At 40.6% G+C, this 7,671-nt stretch overlaps 1 gene segment (V, D, J or C); it reads right to left on the bottom strand.

Annotated features, from left to right (window-relative positions):
• Positions 1-3,283: 3,283 nt before the first annotated feature.
• Positions 3,284-6,951, bottom strand: LOC308117881 (Ig kappa-b4 chain C region-like). The segment is given in 3 exons: positions 6,946-6,951; positions 4,848-4,929; positions 3,284-3,793 (listed from the first exon to the last, which is right to left on the bottom strand).
• Between the last annotated feature and the right edge of the window lie 720 nt (positions 6,952-7,671).

The raw sequence follows: 7,671 nt of genomic DNA, 5'->3' as shown, positions 1-7,671 counted from the left end.
TTTTCATGGACGTCCATAAGACGTCCAGACAAGACTTGAAAACAACGTCCAAGAAAGACGTCTAAAAAACGTTCATTCTGGCTCGTCTGAGGACGTCTTCTGGATGTCAAATATTGACGTCTATATGATGTCCAGAAAAGACATCCAGACAACGTCCAAGAAAGACGTCTAAAAAACTTTCATTCTGGCCCCTCTGCAACTGCAACGTGAAATAAGTGTCGATCACGCTGCTGCTTCAACCAATCAGGTTTTGATATTGATGCTCTTTTTGTTTTTTAATTGATTCATTTTATTTTATTTTATTTCATTTTTTACTTTATTGCCCAAATGGGGGAACATCCAAACAGAGCAAACAAACATCAAACAACAAAAACAAACAATTTTAACAGACGATGCTCACAAATAATACATTAGTATAATCTTAAGCTCCATGGTATGAACTTATAAAGATAACTATAACAAATACAAATAAGGATGACATTATTTATTTTAAAAGAAAAGTATAATTAAAAAAAAAAAAAAACACAAAAGAGACGAGGGAAGCAGAGGGTCTCATTATTCTTTTTGGAATAATTCTTTGTCGCGGGGTTCACCCAACAACCTTCCCAAACTGGGAAAACCGATGGCGTAGCCGTCAGCTGTGTTGTTGTTGTTTTTCTAATTTATTTTTCAGGCCTCTCCAAACCGTGAATCATACTATTTACAAAGTGCAAAATAAAATAAAAAATACCCAAATGTGAAAATAAACAAAAGCAAAGAAAACTCTATATACAAATCTGTACAGGTTATATACATATGAGTTCTTCCTCAACTTCAGGATACAACAATGAAGCTCCACCGATCAATACTTGCCACCACCTCTAACCAGAGTCCAACTCTCCCATCAGGCCCAGCACAGCCCGTTTTATCCGCTTAGCCCCTCCCACTGGGCGTAACCTTTCGCTGAAAAAAGTCATTGTTTTTCTTAAACACAAACCCTACAACATAAATAAATAGATTTTCCATCATTTACCTTGCCGTCCCACAATAACCCCTCAGTAAACTCGGCAATAAGTTTTAAAGGAAAGAAATAATAACATTGTTCACGTGACTGTGAAACCTTCCGGGCCCAAAAGCATTTAACCCGACTGGTGGTATGGCCCGGGTTTGCCAGTCACCCTGCAGGCGCGTCACTGCCGGCTGTCCTCCGCCACACTGGAAGGTGAGTGAAGGTGTGTGTGAATGTCTGAGAGAGAGAGAAATCATACTGCTACAAGTGTGAACCCTTGGTCACGATACTGACAACAGAGGAGGAGAAACTGGCTTGTATGTGAGTGCAGGTTATTGCAGAGTAGGTAAGTGAGTGTGTGTGTGTGTGTGTGTGTGTGTGTGTGTGTGTGTGTGTGTGTGTGTGTGTGTGTGTGTGTGTGTGTGTGTGTGTGTGTGTGTGTGTGTGTGTGTGTGTGTGTGTGTGTGTGTGTGTGTGTGTGCGTTACGCGGCGGGTGCGCCGCGATGATATGTGCTACGTCATCGCGCGTGATGGAGCCGCTCCATCACATTCTTTAAATAACTCAATAGTTTTATTGCTTTTTTTCTGTGTTTATGTTACTGAGTGTTTTAATGTGTTTCTTTAAGTTCAATATAAAACTGAACATAATCTGGGTTTACCTTTGCTAATCTGCATTGTGAAATTGTGAAATTTTCCAACTAGAATTGTTAAATCAACTATAAATTCTATGTCTTTATTTTGTAATGAAAATATGCAATTACACTTTTACAATGAATTTGAGCATGATTTTAGTTTTACACACTATATAATTCCTCTCTCACTTATCCGGGTGGCAAACACCGTCACCCAGATCACATTGCACCGATTAAGAACCTTCCTGAAGGTGGTGTCTCACACCGGACACCACCTTCACGTGGGCTCACCACCTGCAGGAAGGTTCTTAATTGGTGCAATATTGTCAGGTCCAACCTCTGAACATTTATTAATTCTGCAAGGAAGAACACACACAAGTTTAAGATTGGTTTTTACTCGCGAGGAGAACGGACAGAGAGTGTTTCAGTTACAATCTCCAACTCGCTCTGAAAAACCTCTGCCGCCTCCTCTTCTTTTATTAGGGTTCCTCTTATCTGATTTCAAGGCACTTCCCATCTGCAGACCACATTCCTCCTAACCATAAAAGATCACAGTGGAGAAATACAAGTCGTATTAGATGAGAAAGACTGTTGGTACAATGAATGTGATAACCTTTCGTAAGATTATTCCAACAAATATGATCTGGGTGACGGTGCTCAGACTGACACCTCCACCACCCGGAAATGGATTAGAGGGAGAAAATGGATGATGGAAGATTCAAAATGTCTAAACCTTTAATAAACAGCAGGTTTTATCCTCAGAACTTCTTGATATTGTAGGTGACTCTTCATCAGGTGAAGTAACCCAGTGCCGATGGCTTTTATGACACAAATAGATATTGGTGACTCAGGACCCGCCAGCAGGCCTCGGGTGACGTCAGCGTATTCAAGCCCTCTGATTGGCTCGTCAGAGAGTTCACTCTCCAGCGCCAGCTGACTGCATCTGGAGCGAGCTGCATTCACAATATTATGTGTGTTTATTTAATAGTGGTTTTGTCAACCGACAATGGCTAAAGGAGAAGATAAAGAGATGTGGTTGCAGATTTATTGTCAAAACAATTTTCAAGAATGACGTTTCCTAGAGGTCATTGAACGCACCGCAGGGCTCCAAGCACACAGAGGTCCGGTACAATTTACTTGTGCTCACTACAAGTTCCATGGCAGGATTCAGGATTATGTGATTCGCCATTATATTATTTTCAAACCATGAAAAACGTTTGTCACCGTCCACGGCCCCCTGGAATTCTGGGAATAACAGCGGCTTTTTTTATGAAGCTGAAACAGAAGGAGACTTGAACTTTGATTCTTTTCATCATAAAGGTATTTATTCTGGCAACACGAGTATCTATCTGTGATGCAAAGGCTTTTTATACTGCATCTCTGCATGATGACCTGGTTTTTGTAGCCATAAAAAAGTGATTGAGGGGTGGATTGACTCAGACCAGCACTAGTGAAGGCCAAGGTCTGAAATGCAAGGCTGCCACTGTTACAATCTAATCCTACCATTTATAGGACATGCAAATATGTTTCAACTTCCAGCTTTTATTGAAAGATATAAATAAGGATGTGAGGATATAAACACTCTCATATAATATTTTTACATTCATCCATCTTTGCCATGATTATTTTATTGTTGTAAAAAAGTCATGAAAGACCAAAGATTGAGGTGAAAACTGTCTTTATTTTGTCAAAGCTTGAAGAAAATGATGATGAAAGAAGATGAATATTGATGAAGTCAGTTTGCTTTGATGATAGAAGAAAGTGAAAGAGGGTGAATGACAGAGGTGAGATCAGTGTGAGAGTAAAAGCAGTGTGAGAGTCCCAGTGAGTCCGGTCAGGACTGGGAACACTGGTCTCTCCTCAGTGTCTCTCTGAGGGGAGTCTGGGAGCCCCGGGTGGCCTCACAGGTCACAGAGCCCACCTTCCTCCACTGGTCTGCAGGGAGCCTCAGGGTGCTGCTCCAGCTGTAGAGGCCGTCCTTCTGCAGCACCCCGGGGCTCCTGCTCTCCTCCCAGCTGCTGCTGCTGCTGCTGCTGCTGCTGTCCTCCACCTTCCAGCTCAGACTCCAGTCTGAGGGGAAGCCCTCGTTGGCCAGGCACATGAGCGTGGCCTTCCCCTGCTGCAGCTCCTCTCTGGAGGGGGGCAGCACCGTCAGGGTGGGGCGGGTATCACCTAGGAGACACCAATCAAATTAGAGGACAGGGAGCACCCAGCTGTCAATCAACCAGCACACACCTGGACAGCTTTAGTGGGAGACAGCTGATTTGGTCCTGGAAGAAGTTGCTGTCAGAGGCTTTTTCTGCTCCAGCAGTCACTCACTCACACATTGTTTCACTTCCCTTTAAGAAGCCTCTCATGCACATCAGCACAGAGAGAATCATCCAACACTTTGACCTGAAATACCTCAAACTACACAGGAAGGAACACAAGCTGATGTCTCAACGTTTACTCTTCATTTGCATCAACGTTATCAGAAAGTTTACACTTTACAACTTATGACTGGAAACTTTAACATGAACTTCAAATCTAAAATAATATTTTCAATTATTTAGAGCAAAATATGAAATACACAGGAAATAAAGATAACTTCTTTGGAGGATTTGATAAATTTACAACATTTATCATCAGTATTTCTATTTTACTGTAAAATAACAATATTAATAATACATTTTAAAGTAAGAAGAGAAACAGAATTGGGAAACATTCTATAGAACCAAGAATAAATCCAGCTGTGATGAAGAGACACTCAATAAAACAAGAAGAATAAAACCTGCACACATTCCAACACAAACACATTTCAAACAGTGGACATGTCAACTAAAACTCAGCCCAAAGACAGACCAGTGCACCAGAAATGTCCCTAAATACACAGGTCAGTGTAAAAACAGCTTCAACATGAGACTGGTAGAGTTAAAACAGTGTGTTCCACAGCCATCAGGCTCTAACTGAGCACATTTAAAGACTGACAAGATCTTTGGTTTTGTCATTTAATCCTAATGAGATTTTAATCCGGTGTAAATTTAAAACTAATAACTTTTCCCTGTGATCAAATTAAAGTGAAACAGAGCTGAGCTAAACTACATGAAATCAATGGAGATTAAAACTTGATCACTACAATAATTATTAAGAAAAAAAACATCTTTCTAATCTCAAATCATTCAAAACAAGGTTTAATGTATGAATTTGTATTATTTAGTTGAAAGTATTAAAAGGAGAATAAACTTACTTCCAACATCCAGTCTGGTTCCTCCACCGAACGTGTACCACAGTGATACAAACTCATTGAGCCGCTGTACAAAAACCTCTGACTGTAGAGAGACGCCACTCTCTGATTCTGAAACCAACAAACTCACCAAAACAACTTTTACCACCTGATCCTAACGGAACACAAGAGAACAGTTCTTTCATCTGCAATGTCTACTTGAAATACATATATTTATAGAGATTGTTTTAAAGATTATTTTCTATTTATTCAATAATATCTTTTGGAATTTATTCCTAAATAGATTTGGCAGCAAAAATAGGAAATTTTTAAAAAGTAAAAACTACAGACGTATCTTTAATTATTCAGTTCAATTCCTTAATATTGTCATTAAAGTTTGAATCCAGAGTGAAAGTGAGAGATGAAAGTGATCCAGGTCCCTGTTGGAGTCAGTCAGAACATTTCCATAGAGCCACTTTGCATCAGCAGCACCATGCTCCAGTGCTCTGGGAGAGTTTATAGTCCTGACAGTTGAAGACTGGATGACTGACAGCCGTCCTTCATGACAACAGAAGACAGAGAAATCCTCCTCATCAGAAACATGAGTGTGATCTGCGTCCTCATCTGGACTCTCCTCTGCTGCTGCTTCACAGGTAAAGTCCAGAGAATCAAACTCCTCTCCTCTGTCAACATCCGTCCCTCTGAAATGAAGCCCACAAAACCATGAGGCTGCTTGATGTTTCTGTCTGTGTTTCCTCAGAGTCCAGAGGCCAGGTCACAGTGACTCAGCCTGCAGCAGTCAGCTCTGCTCTGGGAGCCTCCGTCACCATCACATGTAGGACCAGTCAGAATGTTTATGTTGATAGTGCTGGTCACTATTTAGCCTGGTACCAACAGAGAGATGGACAACCTCCTAAATTGTTCATTTACTTGACCAACACTCGAGCATCAGGGACTCCAGATCGTTTTACAGGCAGTGGATCAAACTCTGACTTCACTCTGACCATCAGTGGAGTTCAAGCTGAAGATGCTGCAGTTTATTACTGTCAGAGTTTTCATGTAATCAACAGTCAGTATGTGTTCACACAGTGAAAAACCGTCGTACAAAAACCTCCCTCAGTCAGACTGAACAGAAACTGACTGCTGCACACTGATACACTTCACTGAACACACACACACACGCACACACGCACACACGCACACACGCACACACACACACACACACACACACACACACACACACACACACACACACAGGTCTACTGAGCGCAGAGTTCAACACCACTTCATACCAAACTAAAGTTTGTGCAGAAGTTTTGAGCTCCAACATCTTCATGACAACCATATACTGTAGGATCCCATCTTGTGAAAAGGTTTAACACGGGGAATAGCCTCTGATTAAATCATTTAATAAACTAAACTGTGTCTCGGTGGGGAGTTGAACACGGGCCTACTGATTGCAAGGAAAGAATTCCTCCACTAGACGAGCAGCATATTGATTTACAAGTGAGATTCTTACACAGATTTTATTATGACCTTACACTCACTTTACCTCCAGTTTCTCCTCTAAAGTCAGAGTTTTAAATTTATACACCAGTAAATAATCAACCTCATTCATTTGGATTCTTAACTGTTAGCTCTCGCGGCGCATAAGCTGGCGTCACAACTCACTCAGTTACCTTGAAAAAGTAATCCAATTACTGATTACTAGTTATTCCTTGAAAAAGTAACTTAGTTACCTTACTGATTACTTGTTTTTAAAAGTAACTAAGTTAGATTACAAGTAATCTTATAGTTACTTTCAGCAGCTGCCAACAACATGCCCCCCTCAATCTCAACATAAAAAGGACAACTGGTTTTACCAGAAACTGAGTTCTGATCACTGCCTGGCCTCCTGCTGATACAGATTTAACCTTTGACCTTCATTCTTTGTTGTATTTATATCTGACTCATGGTTTTATTATCAGATTTGTACTATTACTGGTATTTATTAGTACATAGTTTAGTCTATTGTTGCACTATTTATCTGTTTTCAATAGAGCAATAGTATTTATTTGTTTGCACAACCTGCTCTATGCAACATTTTAATGACAGAGTAACGTGTTATTAATTAATGCGTTACCGGCATGACTGTGGCTATGTCCCGCTGGTCTTCCCTCCCCCTCTCTCTAACTGGTAACTTGGTAAAGATGGTGATTCTCCCTAAATTTCTTTATTTGTTCCAACACATTCCAATTTTTATAAGAAAATCTTTTTTTTAACAGATCAGACAATAATATAATGTTTGTGGTTGAACCAGACTCCTTGCATCAAAAAATTATTCTACAACTTCCCAAAAAGCGGGACGGTCTTGCACGACGTAACATCATACAATACTATTGGTCATGCAATATTAATAAGCTCTGTCATTGGCTGGACAATGAAGCCGACACAGATCCTTCATGGGCTCAAATAGAACGGCGATCTTCAAGGTTCTCTCTCCAGTCCCTCCTCACTTCTCGTCTCCCTGTTAACATTCATAACATCTAACAGAACCCTGTTGTCAACAATTCTTTGAAAATCTGGCTGCAGTTCCGTAAATATTAAAGCTTGAATAACCCCTCAATTTAAGAACTGATTGTTAAAAACCATCTATTTCCGCCCTCCCTATCACATCCTGCATTTTAAATCTGGCAAAACAAGGGCCTGGGGCCTCATTTATAAAACACTGCGTAGGATTCCTACTAAAAATGTTGGTGCGCTCTAAAGCTGAAAATGGCGTGCGCCCAAACAAATTCAGATTGGTGAAACCGTGCGTACTGCACTTTCCTGTTATAGATCACAGTCCACCTGGAAGGTCCCACAGTTG

Source organism: Lipophrys pholis (assembly GCF_963383615.2).
Source record: "Lipophrys pholis genome assembly, chromosome: 12".
NCBI classification, from domain to species: Eukaryota; Metazoa; Chordata; class Actinopteri; order Blenniiformes; family Blenniidae; genus Lipophrys; species Lipophrys pholis.
The sequence above is the reverse complement of the archived record's forward strand: the minus strand, read 5'-3'. Positions and strand labels throughout refer to the sequence as shown.